Source organism: Nyctereutes procyonoides, unplaced genomic scaffold (assembly GCF_905146905.1).
Source record: "Nyctereutes procyonoides isolate TBG_1078 unplaced genomic scaffold, NYPRO_anot_genome, whole genome shotgun sequence".
Classification (NCBI taxonomy): Eukaryota; Metazoa; Chordata; class Mammalia; order Carnivora; family Canidae; genus Nyctereutes; species Nyctereutes procyonoides.
In genome coordinates, this window is record NW_026575125.1 from 45,493,849 (window position 1) to 45,519,889 (window position 26,041).

At 40.0% G+C, this 26,041-nt stretch overlaps 1 protein-coding gene and 2 pseudogenes across 3 annotated transcripts in view; 1 reads left to right on the top strand and 2 right to left on the bottom strand.

The window, feature by feature from the left end:
• Nucleotides 1-26,041, bottom strand: part of FAM120C (family with sequence similarity 120C) — a 173,502-nt gene that overhangs the window by 28,048 nt on the left and 119,413 nt on the right. The window lies entirely within an intron of this gene.
• On the top strand, nucleotides 2,765-3,514 carry LOC129518846 (40S ribosomal protein S6-like; annotated as a pseudogene).
• Nucleotides 7,083-8,858, bottom strand: LOC129517621 (beta-galactoside alpha-2,6-sialyltransferase 1-like; annotated as a pseudogene).

Sequence of the window (26,041 nt, forward strand, 5' to 3'; positions counted from 1 at the left end):
TGGTTGAGCATATGCCTTCGTCTCAGGGCGTGATCCTGAGATCCAGGATCAAGTCCCACATCAGGGTTCCAGCAGAAAGCCTGCTTCTCCCTCTGCCTATGTCTCTGCCTTTCTCTCTCTCTCATGAATAAATAAATACAATCTTAAAAAAAGAAATTAGGCCAGTTAACTCTATAATAGCCTGGAAATGTTCAAGTGAAAGGGAGAGTCACATATCTCTTACTTTATTTACGTTTTTTAAAGATTTTATTTATTTATTCATTAGAGAGAGAGAGAGAGACATAGGCAGAGGGAGAAGCAGGCTCCCCATAGGGAGCCTGATACAGGACTTGATCCCTAGATCTTGGGATCACGCCCTGAGCCAAAGGCAGACACTCAACTGCTGAGCCACCCAGGTGTCCCACATATCTCTTACTTTAAATCAGAAGCTAAAAGTGACTAAGCTTAGTAAGGAAGGCATGTCAACAACCAAGACAGGTTGAAATCTAGGCCTCTTCTGCCAGCTAACCAAGTTGTAAATACAAAGAAAAAGTTCTTTTTTTTTTTTTTCATATTTTTTTTTAATTTTTATTTATTTATGATAGTCACACAGAATGAGAGAGAGAGAGGCAGAGACACAGGCAGAAGGAGAAGTAGGCTCCATGCACCGGGAGCCCGACGTGGGATTCGATCCCGGGTCTCCAGGATCGCGCCCTGGGCCAAAGACAGGCGCTAAACCGCTGCGCCACCCAGGGATCCCCAAAGAAAAAGTTCTTAAAGGAATTATTCACTCTTCCAGTAAATACATGAATGATAAGAAAGAGAAACAGCCTTATTGCAGATATGGAGAAAGTTTTAGTGGTCTGTACAGAGGATCAAAGCAGCTACAATATTCCCTGAAGCTAAAGCCTAATCCAGAGCAAAGCCCTAACTCTCTTCAATTGTGTGAAGGCTGAGAGAGGTGAGGAAGCTGTAGAAGAAAAGTTTGAAACTAGCTGAGGTTTAAGGAGAGAAGTAGTCTCCATAACACAGAGGTGTAAGGTGAAGCATCAAGTACTGGATGTAGAAGCTGGATGCAGCAAGGGAGTCACCCACTTCTCATGAAAGTAAAAGTCAACGGCAAACTTCATTGCTGTCTTATTTTAAGAAATTGCCACAGCCATCCCAGCCTTTAGCAACCACCACCCTTATCAGTCAGCAGCCCCCAACATTGAGGCAAGACCCTCCACCAGCAAAAAGAGTGATACACAGAAAGCTCAGATGATGGTAAGCATTTTGTAGTGCTAAAATATTTTTTATGGTATACACACTGTTTTTTTTAGATGTAATGTTACTGTATACTAAACAGGCCACAATATAGTATAAACATAACTTTTATATGTACTGGGAAACAGAAAACTTCATTTGCCTTGCTTCACTATGATATTCACTTTATCACAGTAGCCTGGAAATGAACATGCCACCTCTCCGAGGTATACTTGTTTTGTTTTTAAAAGATTTTATGTATGTATGTATGTACGTACGTATGTTATGTATTTGAGAGAGCACAGGAGGGAGAGGGAGAAGCAGACTCCCTGCTGAGCAGGGAGCCCAGATGCAGGACTTGATCCCAGGATTCCAGGATCATGACCTGAACCAAAGGCAGCCGCTTAAGTGACTAAGCCACCCAGACACCCCTCTGAGATATACTTTTAATTAGGAAGCCAGTATGTGTTGAGAATATTGACAAACTAGCTGTCCTGACTTGCAAATATTTTCCAAGTCTGTCTTTTATGTATTTTGGAGTACGCAACTCTTGTAATTATTGATCTCCTTTTTATACCTTCCCTCATTTGGTGGGGGAGTGCCTCAAGTCTTTACCTTTTTTAACACTAATAATTTTTTAAATAAATTTTTTATTTTGCAAAAATTTTATATAAACAGAAACTTACCTTAAAAAGGTTCTTTTGAGGTATAAAATTCACCCACTTGTAGGTGTAGAATTTAATGATTAGTAAATTTAGAGTTGTGCAACTATCATGACAATCGAGTTTTAGAATATTTTCATTGGGAAAGATCCCTCATTCTCATGTGCAGTCACTCCTCATTCCCATCCTGAAGGCAACCACTAATCTGCTTTCTATCTCCATAGATTTGCCTTGCCAGACACTTCATACAAATGGAATTTTGTGGTCTTTTGTGATTGGCTTCTTTCCTCAGCATAGTTTTTATTTTAATTCAACATTTAAGTTTGATATTGTTGTAGATTCACATGCAATTTTAAGGAATAAAACAAAGGGATCCCTTGAACATTTTATCCAGTTCTCCCAATGGCATCATCTTTGCAAGATATAATACAACATCACAGACAGGATATCGACACTGACTCAGTTAAGATATAAAACAGTTCCATTACCACTAAAATCTCTCATATTGCCTTTTTTATAACCATACCCATCTTCTTACCCGACTCCATGTTTCTAACCTCTGGAAATCACTAACTTGTTTTCAATTTCCATAATTTTGTCATTTCAACAATGTCATATAAATGGAATCAGACAGTATGTAATTTTTTGGGACTGACTTTTCAAACTTAGCATAATCACCTTAAGATTCATCCAAGTTGTTGTGTGTTATCAAGAGTTTGTTGCTATTTATTGGTCAGTAGAATTCCATTGTATGTATGTACAATAGTTAAAAATTCATCTATTGAAAGACATCGGGGCTGTTTCTAATTCTGGAGTATTAAGAATAAAGATGCTGCTCTCTTTTTCATGGCGCCTCCGAGGCGGTAGGCCGCTTCAGGATGAAGCTGAACATCTCTTTCCCAGCCACTGGCTGTCAGAAACTCGAAGTGGATGATGAGCGCAAACTGTGTACACCTTTTATGAGAAGCGTATGGCCACAGAAGTTGCTGCCGATGCTCTGGGCGAGGAATGGAAGGGTTACGTGGTGTGAATCAGTGGTGGCAATGACAAACAAGGCTTTCCCATGAAGCAGGGTGTCTTGACCCATGGCCATGTCTGCCTGCTGCTGAGTAAGGGGCATTCCTTCTACCGACCCAGGAGGACTGGAGAGAGGAAGAGCAAATCTGTTCGGGGTTGCATTGTGGATGCCAATCTCAAGTGTTCTCAATTTGGTTATTGTGAAAAAAGGGGAGAAGGATATTCTTGGACTCACTGATACTACTGTGCCTCGTCGCCTAGGGCCCAAAAGAGCCAGCAGAATCCGAAAGCTTTTTAATCTGTCAAAAGAAGACGATGTCTGCCAGTATGTTGTTAGAAAGCCCCTAAACAAAGAAGGTAAGAAACCTAGAACCAAAGCACCCAAGATTCAGCGTCTTGTTACTCCACGTGTCCTCCAACACAAACGTCGGCATATTGCTTTGAAGAAACAGCATACTAAGAAAAATAAGGAAGAGGCTGCATAATATGCTAAACTTTTGGCTAAGAGAATGAAGGAGGCCAAAGAAAAACACCAGGAACAGATTGCCAAGAGACGGAGGCTGTCCTCTCTGAGAGGTTCTACCTCTAAGTCTGAGTCCAGTCAAAAATGAGATTTTCTAAGAGTGACAAAATAAATAAGATCAGACACACACACACACACACAAAAGAATAAAGATGCTACAAACATTAGTATACAGGTTTCTGTGGGGACATAAAATTTCATTTCTCTGGGATAAATGTCCAAGAGTATAATTTCTGGTTTGTATAGTTATTTTATTGATAGATTGTTTTCCAAAGTGGTTATACTAGTTTATACTTCCAACAGCACTGTATGAATGATCCAGTTTCTCCGCATCCCCCCAGCATGTGGTATTTGGTATTATCACTATTTCTTTTTAATTTTTTTTGAGAGAGAGCATGTGCATGCATGTATGCAGGGGAGGGATAGAGGGAGAGGAAGACAGAGGATCTTAGGCAGGCTTCATGCTCAGCATGGAGCCAGTCTCAGGGCTTGATCTCATGACCTGAGCTGAAATCAAGAGTCATATTCTGATGACTGAGCCACCCAGGGACCCCATCATTATTTCTTATATTAGTCATTCTGATGGCTATATAATGATATCTTATTGTGGTTTTAATTTGCATTTTCCTAATGGCTAATGACATTGAACATCTTTTCATGTGTTTATTTGCTACTGTATATACTCTTCAGGGAAACATCTGTTCATGTATTTTGCCCATTTTCTAACTGGATTGCTTTTTCTTATGGTTGAATTTTGAGAGCTCTTTATATACTGTAAATACTTGTCCTTTGCTGAATATGGGGTTTGCACACATTTTCTTCCAGTCTGTAGTTTGTCTTTTCATCTTATTCACATGGGCTTTCTTTTAACTGGCAAAAGTTTTTTTTTAAACACTTTATTTTAAAATTTTGCATAATCTTTGGGTAATTCAGAATTAGATTAGGCATGTTTCAGAAGCTTCTGAAATTGAGGTCTCCAAACCAATGTGAATAGCTTATGTGATTGGTGGAAGGATTGGAAGACCTCATGATACAGGAATAGGTGGCTATTGATGAAGACAGAACCTGTTATGGACAGGGACTTTCCTGCAGCACTCAGTCATCATTTTTATTATCTGTCACAAATATTAAACATGTCACCAGACCAACAATAATACCCCTATCTTATTTGCATTTTACTAGTTTCCATATAGAAAGAATACAGAATTAAAAGTTCTGTAAACCTAGAATCATACTTAATCTGATCCCTTATATTAATACCAATTAAAAGCTAGCATCTACCCAGTGTAGTCTCAGTGTCCATACCACCACTTATCTCCTGTTGATGGAATGGCACCTTCCTCTCACTCAGTGTTTGTGATTCAAAGATTACAATGAGTGTATCAATCAGAAGATGAACCAACCCAGATGGGTGCCTGGCTAGCTCAGTCAATAGAGCATGTGTCTTGATCTTAGGGTTGTGAGTTCAAGCCCTACGTTGGGTGTAGAGATTACTTAAAAAAAAAAAGCAAGCCAGGAATTCATGGGCACAGAGGGGTGGAAAAGACTTACTCTACACAGCAGTAAGTGGCCCAAGTGCTCCACCCATTCCCAAGCAGAATCAGGCCCGAGTTACAAGCAGGGACAACAAGGAGGGGCACGTTTTGCACCCTCCACTGCCTTGGATGGCTTCCTGGGTATTCCAGACAGGGTAATTACTGTCTCTCAATAGGATAGTTAATTCCGTGAGGACAGTACTCCCTCTCTGGCCTCCCTCAAAGCAAGGTTCTCCCCAGGCATGAGCACATAGCAGGAAAGAAGGAAGGAAGGAAACCTTAGTGAAAGCAGGAATGAAGGAAACCACAATGTACTGAGTACCTGTTATATGCCAAGTACAGAACCAGGATAGATGTCTCATGTAACACAACAATCCTGAGGTAGGCTCATCACCTCAGATGTGGAAACAGAATCTCAGGAGAATTCACCCATTGTGCTATAGCTAGTAAACAGGGGATCATCACTTTGAAAACTCAGGGCTTCTTCCTTCAGGACTCCTTTTACTGCTTATATAAGCCAAGGCTTTGGCACCAAGTGAGCACTCCAGCTCCTAGATGGAGTGGATGGTCTGGAGCTCATGCTTAAGAGGCCCTTGATTACATGGGGCCAGGAGTCCAGAATCCTGGGTTTAGGAGCTCTGGCTCTATAGCATTACTTTGTGACCCTGGGTGAGTCCACACTGGGGGGCCAGACCACTCCAACGTGGCTCTCCACCAGGGGAGGGGATGGCAAAACTACCTGGAAACATGTGTGCAGACTGTGGTGGCAAGGCCTCTGTCTGGAGACTGACATTGTTCCCATGCTGGACGGGTAGAGGGCATGGCACTCTGATAAACCTTGTGAGAATCAGTTATGATCTCTAAGGCTCTGACTTCTGAGAGTGACTAAATTCTAGGGAATCACATCCCCACTCTGAGAGACATTCCACAGAAGGCCCATGAAGGTCAAAGAAATTGTTGGGCAGTATACTTTTAAAGTAGAAAATGCTTAAAAGCAATTTGAGAGAGGGGGAAAAACTACTCCTTTCAAAGGGAAAATATGATGGCAGTCAGGACGGGGAGTGGGGCATTAACAGGGAAGCAGTGGACATGGTATGCAAATCCAGCTGCAGGGTAGGGTCAGGCCAGGGTGAACCTGGACAAATCTGAGTTTTGGCAGCTGGCTTGCCTAGTGTCTGCCATGGGGCCGTACTTGCTGCCTCAGACAGGGTTAGGAGTTCCCTCAAGAAATGATTTGCGCCTTCAAGTTCAGGCAGACTTTAGAGAATGAATACGGCAACAAAGGCAGAAAAGAAAACGCAATTTAGATGACTCAAATAGCTGCTTGACAAGTTTCTCCTCTTCCTCTAAAATTTCCTCCACAGCCCCAGCTCTGTGAAGCCCTCGCCAAACACAGACACTGCACGAGTATGCCCCTTCCTAAGTGTGCTGGCAAACAGCATGGCAAGTAGGCCTCTCCACAACACCCCCTCCGCCAAACAAACTGAATCTTCCCTGTCTCTCTTCCACTGAACTGTGGGGAACTGGAGGATGGAGACTGTGCCCTTCTGTGCCTCTCCTCTCCATATGGAGATGGCTGTGGGTTCGTCAAGACCCTTTGCTCATAAGCACCCATGTTAAGGGCCCACCAAACCAGCTAGACTAATAGAACACCATCTCCTCCAGGGGCATGGACCTTGGGGGTAACTTTGTTCTGGAAGAACTGATCATGTTTCCTATGTCCTGCACCACTACTGGCCACCCCCCACCCCGAGGCACCCTATGCCTGGGCACAATCATAATTTTGGAGAACTTCTTTAACACATGAAATTAGTGTCTAGGTGCAGATTTCAAGTAATACAGAGTGCTGGTTTGTGAGAATAACATCATTCCGGTGGGGGGAAACAGCCCAGCTTTGGCAGCCCAAATGGGAAAGGTGGATCTTGCATTTACCTGTGTGTGGAAAGAAAGCTAGGTATGTGTGTACAAGTGTGTGGCAGGAGGATCTGGGTTTACAAACCTCTGCAGCTACAGGGAAGGCTGGACCTGGCTGCTTGCTGTTGGATTCCTGCAGCCTGTGACTCATACTGACAGAAGGCCCACAGTGCAGCCTGTGATTATTAGGGAATGTGGCCTGCCCAGGCTTGGTGGAGAAGGGCAAGGAGACCTGACCAGGGAGCCCAGGCTCAGCAGGGAATTCCCTGGAAGGCAGGCAGTATAGTTTTGCCAAGCAGATAAATGTCCTTGTCTGTGCCCTGGTTGAGGTGCTTCACCAAATTTTTCTCAAAGAGGAGTGGGTGGTAGGCACTCATTGTGCAGGTACGGCCAAAGAACTTCTGGTAGTAGTAGCACACATTGGGCTTGCCTTGGATGGGAGAAACTTGTAAGTATCCATTTGGTCACACAGCATCATGATAATGATGATGCTAAGTATCCCAGAGGATAGGGGATTTGGCTGAATTTCCTCTGGGGAGACTTCAAGAATGATGTCCCACAGCTCTCAAGGCATTTCAGGCTTGAGGATATAAAAGGGCTGATCAGGATGCAGCTTGCAACAGCTCTTACAGTTCTCAAAAAAGCTGTAATCAGGGCTCTGTTTCCACTTTGAGATAATATGAATGCAAACAGACAGGTCCCAAACAATTAGGAATCCCTCACTGTACAAACTGTCTTTGAGGAAGTGCCCTGCAGAGGTGACCAACTGAGAGTCATCAGGCGAATGGTAGTTTTTGTGCCTACATTTTGGGAGGAACTGGTTGTGGGTGCCTCATTAAACCTCAGGACTGCATCGTGATCATCTATTTCTTGGCCCAACTGGGAGGACTTCAGAGATCCTGCTGATGAGATAATAGCAAACCTGCCCCATGGCCCAGTCTTGGTCCTAATGTTCTCCTTGGGCAGGAAACCCATTCGGAAATGTTGAAGGGAAAATCTGTGGCCTCTACTATGGATATGTTCACATGGTCCCAGAGGTGGTAGTGCAGGGCCTCTGCACTGAACTTGACCGTCGGGCCCTAGCCCCTTATAAGACACTTTATAGTCCTTCACGTTCAGATAATTCCTCCATATTTTCTGCAGCCTAGAGGTAAGGTTTTTGGAAGAGCTGTACTTGTTCCACACCTGGAAGGAGGCCTCTGGCTTGGCCTTGGCTGGGCCCCGGGGACTGTTGAGGTGGGGTTCTGGGTGCTGCTTGAAGTCATAGACCGTTTTTCCAAACTTCTCAACATCTGGAATTCTATGGTTTACAACTTAAGGGAATCACAGCAACTTTCTCCTTCCACACACAGATGACTGCAAATAGAAGGCCAACTCTTCAAGTTGGTGTGAATCATAATGAAAGAGGCATTCAAGGCAGCCACTCTGTTCTGAGCAGGAAAACAAGACTATTTTTGGCTACCCACCCTGGGGCTGCAGGCCCTTCAAGTCCTCAGGAACCAGCACTATTCTCTATAGGAAAATATTTGCTTTATTGGGCCTAGAGGACAATGCTCATTTTTCTCAGTATGATCAAAAATCATCTTGATGTTCCTAGGGCCAAAGTCAGTGCCTGTAGCTCAGCTTCATGTGCCAAATAAGTAAATGTTTTCTTCTTGCAAAGGAGGTTCTCCTTGGTCCAGGAGTAGGGGTACACATCCAGTCTAGGATCAAGGCATTCATGTGTGAGGAAAACCTCAGGGCTGGGACAGAGGCCTGGTACCAGGACTTGGGCACACTCAAGGAAGCCAGTTCATTTCAGCCGGGTTCCATACAATTGGCTCTATCTTCCTTGCCCCATGCTTGACCATCTGGGCTACATCTGTTCTACCTGCCTGCTCCATTCTCTTGCAGACAGCAGCTTACTTTGTTAGCACCAGGTGTCTTCCCAGTCTGGCCCTGTCGCCTCCCCTCCTCCCCTCCCCCAGGTGCCAGCCAACTCATTGCCCGGCCACAGGGGAGCTGGTGCCAGGAACCAAGTCCCAGCAGGAGGGTCTGCTGGGGAGGAGTGGGGGACCTGGGAGGGGTGGATGGGACAGTGAAGGAAGGAAGAAAAGAGCCTCAACTGGCAAAAGAGTTTAGTTCTAAGGAGGTCCAATTCATTAATTTTTCCTTCAATGAATTGTGCTTTTGGTTATAAGTCTAAGAACTCTGCCTTGCCCTATATCCTGAAGACTATATTTTTTCTAAAACTTGTATAATTTTATGTTTATATTTAAGTCTGTGATCTATTTTGAGTTAATTTTTGTATAAGGTTTAAGTCAAAGTTTTAAAAAAAATTTTTGTCTTTTTTTTGGGTTTTTGTTTTAATTTTTTTTTTGGCCTATGGAAGGCCCACTGGTCCACTACCATTTGTTGAAAAGCCTATCCTTTTTTAACTGAATTGCTTCTGCACCTCTGCCAAAAATCAGTTATTTGTGTGGTTCTATTTCTGGGTTCTTTATTTTCTTCCATTAACCTATGTGTTTGTCCCTTAGCAAATTATCTCCACTGTCTTGATTACTTTAGCTCCGTACTAAGCCTCAATATTGGGTAGAGTGATTTCCACCCTTTTTTCTTCTTTATCAAGATTGTTTTAGCTAACTGTAAGACCTGTGCCTTTCAATATAAATTTTGAAGTTCATCTATGCCCACAAAAAAACCCTTGCCTATTAAGCCTATAGAAATGACATTAAACCTATAGGTCAATATGAAGAGAAATGACAGCTTGACTGTGGTAAGTCTTCTAGTTCATGAACTTTCCTTCTTTGATTTCTTTTAGCACCATTTAGCATAATGATTTTACATGCTCTGGCATGTATCAGTAATTTGTTTGATTTTATTGCTGAGTAATATTTCATTGATGGATATACCACTTCTTTATCCATCTACCAGTTGACAGATACTTGAGTTATTTCCACCTTTTTAAAAAATATTTATTTATTTATTTATTTATTTATTTATTTATTTATTTATTTATGAGAGAGAGAGAGAGAGAGAGAGAGAGGTGGAGACACAGGCAGAGGGAGAAGCAGGCTCCATGCAGGGAGCCCAACATGGAACCCAATCCCGGGTCTCCAGGATCACACCCTGGGCTTAAGTCAGCACTAAACTGCTGAGCCACCCAGGCTGCCTACTGCTGAGCCACCCGGGCTACCCTATTTCCACTTTTTGATTATGAGTAATGTCTCTATGAACATTCATGTCCAAGTCTTTGTGTGGACCTATCTTTTTGATGCTCGTGGGCAGATACCTAGCATAAATAAGTTATATGAGACATTTGTGTTTAACCTTTTAAGAAAATGCCAAACTAATCACCAAAGTAGCTATAACAACATAAGTTCCCACCAGCAATGTATGAGGGAATTCCAGTTTCTCCACACCTTGACCAATATATATTATTGTCTTTTTTATTATAATCATTCTACGTGAGTGGAGTGATATTTCATTGTGGTTTAAATTTGTGAAATGCAAATGATTATTCAAGTTGAGAATATTTTCATGTCCTTCTGTTCCAATCTTTTATCGTTTATGGCAAAATGCCTATTCACATCTACTCATTTTTAGAGGGGTTTATTTTTTTAAAGTAGGCTGCACACCTAACTTGGGACTTGAACTCATGACCCTGAAATCAAGAGTTGCATGTTCTACTGACTGAGCCAGCCAGGTGCCTCTCATTTACTCATTTTTAAATTGGTTATTGGTTTTCTTGTAAGTTTTCAGAGTTCGTTATATATTCTAGATACAAGTCCTTTATAAGATATATGATTGGGAAACGTTTCCTCCCTCTGTGGCTAGTCTTTTCGGTTTCTTAATGGTAGCTTCTGAAATGCAAGTTGGTATTTTGATGAGATCCACTTTTTTTTAATGGATTGTGCTTTATAGTTATTGTACTTAAGAAATCATGATCTAACGCCAAATCAGAAAAATTCCTGTTTTTTTTCCGTAGGTTTTATAATTTTAATTATTACATTTTGATCTATTATCCATTTTGAGTAATTTTTGTGTATATAAGGATCTGAACTCATCATTTTTATCACATCAGGTCAAGCTGGTTGATAATGTTGGTCAAGTCTTCCATATTTTTTTCTGATTTTCTGTTTACTTATGGCCATTATTGAGAGTAGGGTATTAGGGACTCCTGGGTAGCTCAGAGGTTGAGTGTCTGCCTTCAGGTCAGGGTGTCTCCGGGGTCCTGGGATTGAGTCCTGCATCAGGCTCCCTGCAGGGAGCCTGCATCTCCCTGTGCCTATGTCTCTGACTCTCTCTCTCTCTGTGTGTGTTTCTCATGAATAAATAAATAAAATACTTAAAAAAAGAGAGAATAGGGTATTGGAAGACTTCAACTATTATTGTTGAAATGTATTTCATTCTTTTTTTTTAAATGTATTTCATTCTTAAACTCAGTTTATGCTTCATGCACTTTGGGGTGTTGCTGCTAGGAGTACATATAATTGGCATATACTCCTAATGAACTGACCCTTTTATCACTACAAAATATTCTTAATTATCTAGTAACATTGCTTGTCTTAATGTCTATCTTATCTGATATCAGTATAGCCATTACAATTCTCATATAGTTACTATTTGCACGGTATTTTTTTTTGTATTCTTTTCCTTTCAACCTATTTGTGTCTTTGAATCTAAAGCATATCTCTTGTTCAGTTTATGCTTTTAACCTGATCTGACAATCTCTGCCTTTTGATTGTTCAATCCATTTACATTTGATGTAGTTATGTTTAGATGTATAGGTTTCATACCCCCCCTTTCTTTGCTTTTTTGTTTGTTCCTCTTTTACTGTTTTCTATGAGATGTTCTCCAGTGTAGCATTTTAAATCTTTTTTTTCTGTATTTTTGGTAATTTTTATAGTGGTTGCTCCATGGATTACAGTATATATCTTAATTTACACACTATTTCAAATTAATACTAAATAATTCCAGTAGCATATAGAAAAATTGCTCCTATAATAGTTCTCTTCTTTCCACCCTCCCTTGTGCTGCAATATATATTATACCTTTAACACCAACACACAATTTCATAACTGTTGCTTTATGCAGTTGTCTTTTAAATTAGTTATATGAGGGGAGCCTGGCTGGCTCAGTCAGTGGAGCATGCAACTCTTGATCTTGGGGTTTTGAGTTTGAACCGCATGTTGGGTGGAGAAATTACTTAAAAATAAAATCTTTAAAATTCAGTTAAATGAGTAAGAAAAGATATATTTATACAACATTTTATATTTACCTATGCAACTACTTAGACAGGTGGTCATTATTTATCCTTTTGGTGTCATTTCCTTTCAGTCTAAAGGACACCATTTATTTTTTAATTTTGTTATGTTTTATATATTTATGTTGTTTTTTAAAATTCTAATTTCAGCATAGCTAATATAGTGTTAAATTAGGTGCAGGTGTACAATATAGTGATTTAACAATTCTATTTAATACTCATTGCTCATCAAGATAAATGTACTCTTAATCCTCCTCACCTATTTCATCCATCCCCCCCATCCACCTCACCTCTGGTAACCATCTGTTCCCTTTAGTTACGATTCTGTGGGGATTTTTTTTTTAATTCCATATATGAGTGAAATCATATGGTACTGGTCTTTCTCTGATTGACTTATTTTGTTTAGCATTATACTCTCTAGCTACATCCAGGATGCTGCAAATGGCAAGATTTTAGATTAATACTAAATAATTCAAAATACAAAATAATGTGCTATAATACTAAATAATACTAAATAATAATAATAATTATTAATAATAATTATTAATACAGATCAGTGAGGGCAAGATGGCAGAAGAGTAGGGTCCCCAAGTCACCTGTCCCCACCAAATTACCTAGATAACCTTCAAATCATCCTGAAAATCTACGAATTCGGCCTGAGATTTAAAGAGAGAACAGCTGGAATGCTACAGTGAGAAGAGTTCGCGCTTCTATCAAGCTAGGAAGACGGGGGGGGGGGGGGGGGAAATAAAGAAACAAAAGGCATCCAAGGGGGAGAGGCCCCGTGAGGAGCCAGGCTAAGGCCGGGGGCGAGTGTCCCCAGGACAGGAAAGCCCCGTCCCTGAGAAGCAGGAGCTTCCACCAATCTTCCCGGAGGGAAAGGCGCTCGCAGGAAGTTAGAGTAGGACCCCAGGAGGGTGGGGATGCCCTCAGGCTCCCTGGGACACCAACAGAGCACCTGCGCCCCGGGGAGACTACGCTGAGCTCCCTAAAGGGCTGCAGCATGCTCACAGCTGGACCCGGGAGCAGCTCAGAGGGGCTCAGGCAGCGGCTCCGTGGAGAGGGGGCTGAGCGGCTGGGAGTGCGAATTCAACAGCGCAGGCCCGGGAGCACAGGGTGCCAGGGACACAGCCCAGGATCCCCCGGGGACAGGCAGAGGCCAGGAGGGCACAGAACAGCAAGGAAACTCCTGCCCCAAGCTGAGCAGATCAGCAGCCCCGCCCCTGGAGCATCCAGGCCCCTGGAGACTGAGAGCTCCTTAGTCATTGCGGGAGCTGAATTCAGGACTCCAGAGCTGGCCAGCTCTACTGTGGTTGTTCCTCCTGGGGCCTCACAGGGTAAACAACCCCCACTGAGCCTCACAGTGGCCTCACCGGATAAGCAGCTTACACATCACTCACTGAGTCCTGCACCAGGCAGGGGGCTGAGCAGCTCCCCCAAGCGCTAACACCTGAAAATCAGCACAACAGGCCCCTCCCCCAGGAGACCAGCTAGATGGACAGGGGAAAAACAAATTATTGACCAAGAAGCACTGGAAAGTTCCAGGGGAAGTCAAGGGACTTACAGTATACAGAATCAGAGGATACTCCCCCTTGTTTTTTTTTTTTTTTTTGCTTTTTCATTTCTGTTTGCTCCCCCCCTTTTTTCTCTTTTTCTTCTCTTTTTTCCCTTTTTCTTTTTTTCTTTTCCTTTTCTTTCTCTTCTCTCTTTTTCCCTTTTTCCCAATACAACTTACTTTTGGCCACTCTGCACTGAGCAGAATGACTAGAAGGAAAACCTCACCTCAAAAGAAAGAATCAGAAACAGTCCTCTCTCCCACAGAGTTACAAAATCTGGATTACAATTCAATGTCAGAAAGCCAATTCAGAAGCACTATTATACAGCTACTGGTGGCTCTAGAAAAAAGCATTAAGGACTCAAGAGGCATCATGACTGCAGAATTTAGATCTAATCAGGCAGAAATTAAAAATCAATTGAATGAAATGCAATCCAAACTAGAAGTCCTAACAATGAGGGTTAACGAGGTGGAAGAACGAGTGAGTGACATAGAAGACAAGTTGATGGCAAAGAAGGAAACTGAGGAAAAAAGAGACAAACAATTAAAAGACCATGAGGATAGATTAAGGGAAATAAATGACAGCCTGAGGAAGAAAAACCTACATTTAATTGGGGTTACCGAGGGCGCCGAAAAGGACAGAGGGCCAGAATATGTATTTGAACAAATCCTAGCTGAAAACTTTCCCAATCTGGGAAGGGAAACAGGCATTCAGATCCAGGAAATAGAGAGATCCCCCCCTAAAATCAATAAAAACCGTTCAACACCTCGACATTTAATAGTGAAGCTTGCAAATTCCAAAGATAAAGAGAAGATCCTTAAAGCAGCAAGAGACAAGAAGTCCCTGACTTTCATGGGGAGGAATATTAGGGTAACAGCAGACCTCTCCACAGAGACCTGGCAGGCCAGAAAGGGCTGGCAGGATATATTCAGGGTCCTAAATGAGAAGAACATGCAGCCAAGAATACTTCATCCAGCAAGGCTCTCATTCAGAATGGAAGGAGAGATAAAGAGCTTCCAAGACAGGCAGGAACTGAAAGAATATGTGACCTCCAAACCAGCTCTGCAAGAAATTTTAAGTGGGACTCTTTAAATTCCCCTTTAAGAAGAAGTTCAGTGGAACAATCCACAAAAACAAGGACTGAATAGATATCAAGATGACACTAAACTCTTATCTTTCAATAGTAACTCTGAACGTGAATGGGTTTAATGACCCCATCAAAAGGCGCAGGGTTTCAGACTGGATTAAAAAGCAGGACCCATCTATTTGCTGTCTACAAGAGACTCATTTTAGACAGAAGGACAACTACAGCCTGAAAATAAAAGGTTGGAGAAACATTTACCATTCAAATGGTCCTCAAAAGAGAGCAGGGGTAGCCATCCTTATATCAGATAAACTAAAATTTACCCCGAAGACTGTAGTGAGAGAGATGAAGAGGGACACTATATCATACTTAAAGGATCTATCCAACAAGAGGACTTAACAATCATCAATATATATGCCCAGAATGTGGGAGCTGCCAAATATATCAATTAATAACCAAAATTAAGACATACTTGGATAATAATACACTTATACTTGGTGACTTCAATCTAGCGCTTTCTACACTCGATAGGTCTTCTAAACACAACATCTCCAAAGAAACGAGAGCTTTAAATGATACACTGGACCAGATGGATTTCACACGGAACTTTACATCTACAGAACTTTACATCCAAACTCAACTGAATACACGTTCTTTTCTAGTGTACATGGAACTTTCTCCAGAATAGACCACATACTGGGTCACAAATCGGGTCTGAACCGATACCAAAAGATTGGGATCGTCCCCTGCATATTCTCAGACCATAATGCCTTGAAATTAGAACTAAATCACAACAGGAAGCTTGGAAGGACTTCAAACACGTGGAGGTTAAGGACCATCCTGCTAAAAGATGAAAGGGTCAACCAGGAAATTAAGGAAGAATTAAAAAGATCCATGGAAACTAATGAGAATGAAGATACAACCATTCAAAATCTTTGGGATGCAGCAAAAGCAGTCCTGAGGGGGAAATACATCGCAATACAAGCATCCATCCAAAAACTGGAAAGAACTCAAATACAAAAGCTAACCTTACACCTAAAAGAGCTAGAGAAAAAACAGCAAATAGATCCTACACCCAGCAGAAGAAGAGAGTTAATAAAGATTCGAGCAGAACTCAATGAAATTGAGACCAGAAGAACTGTGGAACAGATCAACAAAACCAGGAGTTGGTTCTTTGAAAGAATAAGATAGATAAACCATTAGCCAGCCTTATTAAAAAGAAGAGAGAGAAGACTCAAATTAATAAAATCATGAATGAGAAAGGAGAGATCACTACCAACACCAAGGAAATACAAACGATTTTAAAAACATATTATGAACAGCTATACGCCAATAAATTAGGCAATCTAGAAGAAATGGATGCATTCCTGGAAAGTCACAAACTACCAAAACTAGAACAGGAAGAAATAGAAAACCTGAACAGGCCAATAACCAGGGAGGAAATTGAAGCAGTCATCAAAAACCTCCCAAGACACAAGAGTCCAGGGCCAGATGGCTTCCATGGCTTCCCAGGGGAATTCTATCAAATATTTAAAGAAGAAACCATACCTATTCCACTAAAGCTGTTTGGAAAGATAGAAAGAGATGGAGTACTTCCAAATTCGTTCTATGAGGCCAGCATCACCTTAATTCCAAAACCAAAGACCCCACCAAAAAGGAGAATTATAGACCAATATCCCTGATGAACATGGATGCAAAAATTTTCAAGAAGATACTAGCCAATAGGATTCAACAGTACATTAAGAAAATTATTCACCATGACCAAGTAGGATTTATTCCCGGGACACAAGGCTGGTTCAACACTCATAAAACAATCAATGTGATTCATCATATCAGGAAGAGAAAAACCAAGAACCATATGATCCTCTCATTAGATGCAGATAAAGCATTTGACAAAAGACAGCATCGATTCCTGATCAAAACTCTTCAGAGTGTAGGGATAGAGGGAACATTCCTCAGCATCTTAAAAGTCATGTATGAAAAGCCCACAGCAAATATCATTCTCAATGGGGAAGCACTGGGAGCAGGAACAAGACAGGGATGTCCACTCTCACCACTGCTATTCAACATAGTACTGGAAGTCCTAGCCTCAGCAATCAGACAACAAAAAGACATTAAAGGCATTCGAATTGGCAAAGAAGAAGTCAAACTCTCCCTCTTCGCCGATGACATGATACTCTACATAGAAAACCCAAAAGCCTCCACCCCAAGATTGCTAGAACTCATACAGCAATTTAGCAGTGTGGCAGGATACAAAATCAATGCCCAGAAGTCAGTGGCATTTCTATGCACTAACAATGAGACTGAAGAAAGAGACATTAAGGAGTCAATCCCATTTACAATTGCACCCAAAAGCATAAGATACCTAGGAATAAACCTAACCAAAGAGGTAAAGGATCTATACCCTAAAAACTATAGAGGACTTCTGAAAGAAATGGAGGAAGACCCAAAGAGATGGAAAAATATTGCATGCTCATGCATTGGCAGAATTAATATTGTGAAAATGTCAATGTTACCCAGGGCAATTTACACGTTTAATGCAATCCCTATCAAAATACCATGGACTTTCTTCAGAGAGTTAGAACTAATTATTTTAAGATTTGTGTGGATCAGAAAAGACCCCGAATAGCCAGGAGAATTTTAAAAAAGAAAACCATATCTGGGGGCATCACAATGCCAGATTTCAGGTTGTACTACAAAGCTGTGGTCATCAAGACAGTTGGTACTGGCGCAAAAATGGACACATAGATCAATGGAACAGAATCCAGAACCCAGATGTGGACCCTCAACTTTATGGTCAACTAATATTCGATAAAGGAGGAAAGACTATCTACTGGAAGAAAGACAGTCTCTTCAATAAATGGTGCTGGGAAATTGGACATCCACATGCAGAAGAATGAAACTAGACCACTCTCTTTCACCATACACAAAGATCAACTCAAAATGGATGAAAGATCTAAATGTGAGACAAGATTCCCTCAAAATCCTAGAGGAGAACACAGGCAACACCCTTTTTGAACTTGGCCACGCTAACTTCTTGCAAGATACATCCATGAAGGCAAAACAAACAACAGCAGCAAAAATGAACTATTAGGACTTCATCAAGATAAGAAGCTTTTGCACAGCAAAAGAAACAGTCAACAAAACTAAAAGACAACCTACAGAATGGGAGAAGATATTGGTAAATGACGTATCAGATAAAGGCCTAGTTTCCAAGACTTATAAGGAACTTATTAAACTCAACAGCAAAGAAACAAACAATCCAATCATGAAATGGGCAAAAGACATGAACAGAAATCTCACAGAGGAAGACATTGACATGGCCCACAAGCACATAAGAAAATGCTCCGCATCACTTGCCATCAAGGAAATACAAATCAAAACCACAATGAGATACCACCTCACACCAGTGAGAATGGGGAAAATTAACAAGACAGGATACCACAAATGTTGGAGAGGATGCGGAGAAAAGGGAACCCTCTTGCACTGTTGGTGGGAATGTGAACTGGTGCAGCCACTCTGGAAAACTGTGTGGAGGTTCCTCAAAGAGTTAAAAATAGACCTGCCGTATGACCTAGCGATTGTACTGCTGGGGATTTACCCCAAAGATACAGATGCAGTGAAACGCCGGGACACCTGCACCCCGATGTTTCTAGCAGCAATGTCCACAATTAGCCAAACTGTGGAAGGAGCCTCGGTGTCCATCGAAAGATGAATGGATAAAGAAGATGTGGTTTATGTATACAATGGAATATTACTCAGCCATTAGAAATGAGAAATACCCACCATTTGCTTCGACGTGGATGGAACTGCAGGGTATTAGGGTGAGTGAAATAAGTCAATAGGAGAAGGACAAACATTATATGGTCTCATTCATTTGGGGAATATAAATAATAGTGAGAGGGAATAGAGGGGGAAGGGAGAAGAAATGAGTAGGAAATATCAGAAAGGGAGAGCGAACATGGAAGACTCCTAACTATGGGAAACGAACCAGGGGTGGTGGAAGGGGAGGAGGGTGGGGGGTGGGGGTGACTGGGTGGCGGGCACTGAAGGGGGGGCACTTGATGGGATGAGCACTGGGTGTTATTCTCTATGTTGGGAAATTGAACACCAATAAAAAATAAATTTATTATTAAAAAAAAGAAATAGAGACTGACTTTTAAAATAAATAAAATACATTATCACAAAAAGAAGAAGGAAACATCAGTGATTATGCTAGGTTGGTGAGGTGTTTAAAGGAGTGTGACGAGTGAGCTATCTCATACCTTGTTAATTCATCAGGCTTATGAATTTCGACATGCTTAAATTTGCTTTCCACACACATTTAACCCAAACTGTTACGTTTCAGATCATAAGACAATCAAATTAAATCACATTGTAAGCAATATTATATTAATAATAAGTAATTTTCTTCCAAAATACCTAGTTTGCATTTCCTAATCTATGATCATGCAAAGTGGAACGGTGAAAATCTAGAAAATACAAGCTAAAATACTTGAAGTAAATTTTAAAGTAAAGGCTAACAGGGGCACCTGGGTGCCTCAGTGGTTGAGTGTCTGCCTTTGGCTCAGGTTGTGATCCCAGGGTCCCGGGATAGAGTCCCTCATCAGGCTTCCTCCAGAAAGCCTGCTTCTATTTCTGCTTTGTACTCTGCCTCTTTCTGTATGTCTCTCATGAATAAATGAATAAAATCTTTAAAAAAATAAAGGTTTACAACAAAAAATTATTGATACAAAATAATTTTTTCCAGCTGAATAATATTCCATTTTATATAAACACCACATCTTTATTCATTCATCTATCAATGGACACTGGGGCTACTTCCATAATTTGGCTATTGTAAATAATGCTGCAATAATCATTATGATGCATATATCACTTTGAATTAGTGATTTGTATTCTTCAGGTATATAACTAGTAGTGTGATAACTGGATCATATGGTAGTTCTATTTTTCATTTTTAAAGGAATGTTCATACTGTCTTCCATAGTGGCTGCACTAGTTTGCATTCCTACCAACAGTGCAAGCTGGTTCCTTTATTTTCCACATCCTCACCAACACCTGTTGTTTCTTGTGTTTTTGTTTTAAGCCTTTCTGACAGGTGTGAGATGATATCTCATTGTAGTTTTGGTTTGCATTTCCCTGGTCACTGATGATGAGTGATGTTCAGCATCTTTTCATGTTTCTGTTGGCAACCTGGATGTTTTTGGAGAATGTCTGTACATTTCTTCTGCCTATTTTCTTCTGCCTATTTTTAACCAGATCATTTGTTTTTTAGGTATTCAGTTGTATAGGTTCTTTATATATTTTGTTTTTTTTCTTTATACATTTTGGATACTAACACTTTATCGATATGTCATTTGTAAATATCATCTTCCATTTTGTAGATTGCCTTTTAGTTTTGGTGATAGTTTTATTTGCTGTACAGAAACTTTTTATTCTGATGTAGTCCCAATAGTTTATTTTTGCTTTTGTTTCGCTTGCCTCAGGAGACATATCTAGAAAAATGTTGTTATGGCTGATGCCTGTGCTCTCTTCTAGGATTTTTATGGTTTCAGGACATAAAATTGAAGGACATCATTTAATACTTCCTATAATGCAAGGCAGTAGTGATAAATTCTCTTAGTCTTTGGTTATCTGGCAATCTATTTTACTTTCCTTTCCATTTTACAGGTTTACTGAGATAAATTAACATACTATACATTTCATGTATCAAATGAGTACAATTCAGTGTGGTTTTTTTTTTTGCATATTCTCAGGGTTATATAACCGTAACCACTATCTAATTCCAGGACATTTAACTCGCCTCCAAAAGAAACCTTGAATCCATGCAGTCACTCTACCCCTGCCCCTCCCCTAAGACCCTGGCAAACACAAATCTTTGCATTTGTCTATTCTGAATGTTTCATATAAATAGAACTGGATGGGGAATCCCTGGGTGGCTCAGTGGCTGAGTGCCTGCCTTCGGCCCAGAGCGTGATCCTGGAGCCCTGGGATCAAGTCCCATGTCGGGCTTCTGCATGGAGCCTGCTTCTCCCTCTGCCTGTGTCTCTGCCTCTGTCTCTCATGAATAAATAAATAAATAAAATCTTAAAAAAATAGAATTGCATGATAGATGTCTTTTTGTGACTGGTGCCTTTCACTGAGCCTAATTTTTTTGGGGGGGGGTCCATCCATGTTGTAGCATGAATTAGTAGTTAATTTCTTTTTATATCTGAGTTAACATTTTATTGTATGAATATAACATAGCCCATTTATCAGTTGATGAAAATTTTAGTTGTTTCCATTTGTGGCAGTTATGAATAGTGCTATATATATATATATATATATATATATATATATATATATATATATATTTGTGAATGTTTCTTTGTGGATGTGTCATTTTATATTCTTACTTCCAGTGTCCCAATTCCTCCACATCCCCACCAACACTTCTTGTCTTTTTGATTATAGCCACACTAATGGGTGTAAATTGGTATCTCACATCTTTTTAAAAGGATTTTAAGTAATCTCTATACCCAACATGGGGCTCGAACTCACAACCCTCTTAATCAAGAGTCACATGCTCCACCGAAAGAGCTGCTTTCTCCAAAGTGGTTATACCACTTTATATTCCTACCAACAGTGCACTAGGATTCCAATAGATTCTACAGAGTCTGGATGTTAATCACTTATCAGATATGATTTACAAATATTTTTTTCCATTCTGTGGGTGATCTTTTTACTATGTAAACAGTGTATTCTGACATACATTTAAAATTTTTTCATTAAGTACAATTTGTGTATTTTTTCTTTTGTTATCTGTGTCTTTGGTGTCCTATCCATGAAATTGTTGCCAAATCCAATGTTGTGAAACTTTTCCCATGTTTCATTCTAAGAGTTTCATTGTTTTAGGTTCTTGAACCACTTTGAGTTAATTCTTATATGTGTGTTTGGTGAGTGTCCAACTTCATTTGTTTGCATGTGGATATCCAGTTTTCCCAACACTATTTGTTGAAAAGACTGTCCTGGGGGCAGCACTTGGGTGGCTCAGTGGTTGAGTGTCTGCCTTTGGCTCAAGTCGTGATCCTGGGATCGAGTTCCACATCAGGTTCCCTATAGGGAGCCTGCTTCTCCCTCTGCCTATGTCTCTGCCTCTCTCTCTGCGTCTCTCATGAATAAACAAATAAAATCTATAAAAAAGAGAGAGGGCAGCCCAGGTGGCTCAGCGGTTTAGGGCCACCTTCGGCCCAGGGTGTGATTCTGGAGACCCTGGATCGAGTCCCATGTCGGGCTCCCTGCATGGAGCATGCTTCTCCCTCTGCCTGTGTCTCTGCCTGCCTCTCTCTCTCTGTGTGACTCTCATTAATAAATAAAATCTTTTTTTTTAATTTTTATTTATTTGTGATAGTCACACACACACACACACACACACAGAGAGAGAGAGGCAGAGACACAGGCAGAGGGAGAAGCAGGCTCCATGCACCGGGAGCCCGACATGGGACTCGATCCTGGGTCTCCAGGATCACGCCCTGGGCCAAAGGCAGGCGCCAAACCGCTGCGCCACCCAGGGATCCCAATAAATAAAATCTTAATAAATAAATAAATCTTTAAAAAAAATAAAATCTTGAAAAAATAAAAATAAAAATTTTTAAAAATGAAAAAATAAAAAAGAGAGAAAAGATTGTCCTGTCCCCATTGAATGATATTGGCACCCTTGTCAAAAAATCATTTGACCACATATGTGAGAATTTATTTCTGGGGTCTCTATTCTATTCCACTGGTCTATACATCTATCTTTATGCTAATACCATACTGTTCTGATTACTGTGGTTTTGTAATAAGTTTAAAATCAGGAAGTTTGAGTCCTTCAGTTTTATTTTTTCAAGACTGTTTTGGCTATTTGGGTCTTGTGAGATTCCATATGAATTTTAGGATAGGTTTTTCTATTTCTTCACAAAAGGTCATTGGGACTTTGGTAGGGCCTGCACTGAACCTATAAATCACATTGGGTAGTATTGACATTCTAATTATATTAAGTCCTCCAATCCATGAACACGAGATGTATTTCCATTTATTTAGGTCTTTTGAAATTTCTTTAGCAACACTTTGTATTCATTGTACAAGTCTTTTATGTACTTGGTGAAATTAATTCCTATGTGTTTTTTTTTATTTTTTTTTATAAATTAATTTTTATTGGTGTTCGATTTACCAACATACAGAATAACACCCAGTGCTCATCCCGTCAAGTGTCCCCCTCCGTGCCCGTCACCCATTCACCCCCACCCCCCGCCCTCCTCCCCTTCCACCACCCCTAGTTCATTTCCCAGAGTTAGAAGTCTTTATGTTCTGTGTCCCTTTCTGATATCTCCCACACATTTCTTCTCCCTTCCCTTATATTCCCCTTCACTATTATTCATATTCCCCAAATGAGTGAGAACATACACTGTTTGTCCTTCTCCGATTGACTTACTTCACTCAGCATAATACCCTCCAGTTCCATCCACGTTGAAGCAAATGGTGGGTATTTGTTGTTTCTAATGGCTGAGTAATATTCCATTGTATACATAAACCATTGCACCCAAAAGCATAAGATACCTAGGAATAAACCTAACCAAAGAGGTAAAGGATCTATACCCTAAAAACTATAGAACACTTCTGAAAGAAATTGAGGAAGACACAAAGAGATGGAAAAATATTCCATGCTCATGGATTGGCAGAATTAATATTGTGAAAATGTCAATGCTACCCAGGGCAATTTACACGTTCAATGCAATCCCTATCAAAATACCATGGACTTTTTTCAGAGACTTAGAACAAATTATTTTAAGATTTGTGTGGAATCAGAAAAGACCCCGAATAGCCAGGGGAATTTTAAAAAAGAAAACCATAGCTGGGGGCATCACAATGCCAGATTTCAGGTTGTACTACAAAGCTGTGGTCATCAAGACAGTGTGGTACTGGCACAAAAACAGACACATAGACCAATGGAACAGAATAGAGAATCCAGAAATGGACCCTGAACTTTATGGTCAACTAATATTCGACAAAGGAGGAAAGACGATCCACTGGAAGAAAGACAGTCTCTTCAATAAATTCCTATGTGTTTTATTTTTTCAATGTTATCATAAATGGAGTTGGTTTTGTCATTTGCTTTATGTATTGTTCAACGTTCATTCATAGAAAAACAACTGTTTTTTGTGCATTGGCTTTGTATCTTGCTATTCAGCTGGATTCATTTATTAGTTCTAACAGCATTTTTGTAGAGTGTTTATGATTTTATACACATAAGATCATATATTGTATTTCCCTGTTGATATTTTGTATAGTTTTATCCATTTTTGAAAGTTGAGTATTGAAGTCTCCTATTATTACTCTTGAATTGTCTGTTTTTCCCTTCATTTCTGTTAGTATTCCCTTTTGTCCTTAGTAACATTTCATTGTCTTAATATTTATTGTCTGGTATTATTATAGCCCCTCCAGCAATCTTATGGTTGTTGTTTTTGTATTTTCCCATCCTTTTATTTCCATCTATTTATGTTTTTCAAACTAAACTGTGTTTCCTGCGGACAGCATATAGCTGAATTTTGTTTTCTCATCTAATCTGACAATCTCTGCCTTTTGATTGGATTTTTAGTTCACTCAAGTTTAATGTTATTATTGATTTGCACCTGTCATTTTGCTTTCTATATGCCTTGTGTTATTTAATCCACTCTTCCTTCTTTGTCTTCTTTAAGTGGATTTTTTTCTAGTGTAACACTTTAATTCCTTTAATAATTTTTTTAAAGATTTTATTTATTTATTCATGATAGTCACAGAGAGAGAGAGAGAGAGGCAGAGACACAGGCAGAGGGAGAAGCAGGCTCCATGCAGGGAGCCCGACATGGGACTCGATCCCGGGTCTCCAGGATCGCGCCCTGGGCCAAAGGCAGGCGCCAAACCGCTGCGCCACCCAGGGATCCCTCCTTTAATAATTTTTAAATTACACTTGTGAGTTATTTTCTCTAGGGCTTGTAATGTACAACTTAATAGTATCTGCTTCACATATACACTAACTTCATTCCCGTGTAATATCAAAATTTTATTCTTATGTACCTCCATTCCCTCCCCTCATTTCTGTGTTATTATTGTTATACATGTTACATCTGTACAAACCCAAGAATAAAAAAAACCCCAAGAATATATTGTCATAATTATACTTTACACAACCTTATTTTTAAAAGAGTTGAGAGAACATGGACATATTCATAGTTTTTGTTGTGTTAACCTAATTATCTCTAGTTCTCTACTTGTGAATTTGCCATTTGGTGTCATTTTCTTACTCCAATACATCTTTGTTCCCATACACTTTGTTTTTTGCTGATGTTGTCAAATATACTTCTATATGATATAGGCTCGACAATACAATTATATACGTATTGTTTGATGCAATTACTTTTTAAAAAAGGACTATGCAATTATTCTACATACATAATTTATGTACACAATTACCATTACTGGTATTGTCTTTTTTTAATATGAATTTGAATTACTGCCTGTTATTACTTGCTCTAAGCCTGTAGAACTTCCTTTAGTATCTCCTAGAAGGGAAGTCTGCTGGCAACACATTTTCTCAGTTTACTTGTGAATGTCTTTATTTTGCTTTCATGTTTGAAACATAGTATTACTGCATATAAAGTTGGCAGCTGAGAGTTTTATATTTAAGCACATTGAATTATGCTGTCCCACTGCTTTCTGGTCTCCATTATTTCTGATGAGAATCTAATCTTTGTGGTTCCCTTGCATGTGATTAGTCATTTTTTCCTTACAGCATTCAAAATGCTCTTTTTATCTTTGGCTTTCACCATTTTGACTATGATATGTCTAGTGTGGTTCTCTTTGAGCTCATCTTTTCTTAGATGTATAGAATAAAGTGGGTTTTTTTTGTCAACTTTGGGAAGTTTTCAGCCATTTTTTTTTTTTTTAGAATACTTTTTTATTCCGGCCCCCTCCTGCTGGTACTTCCATTACACGAATGTTGGTGCACTTAATGGTGTCACTCATTCCTCTAAGGCTCTGTTCAGTTTTCCTTATTCTTTTATCTTTCTGCTCTTTAGGCTACATAATCTGTATTAATCTGTCTTTAAGTCTGCTGCTTATTTCTTCTGCCAGCTCAAGTCTACTGTTGATCTCTAGTAAGCTTTTCATTTTGGTTTACTGTACTTTTCAACTCCAGCATACTCGCTTGGTTCTTTTTAATATTTAGTCTTTATTGATAATTCTCTATTTGAGGAGACACTGTCATGTTTTCTTTTAATTC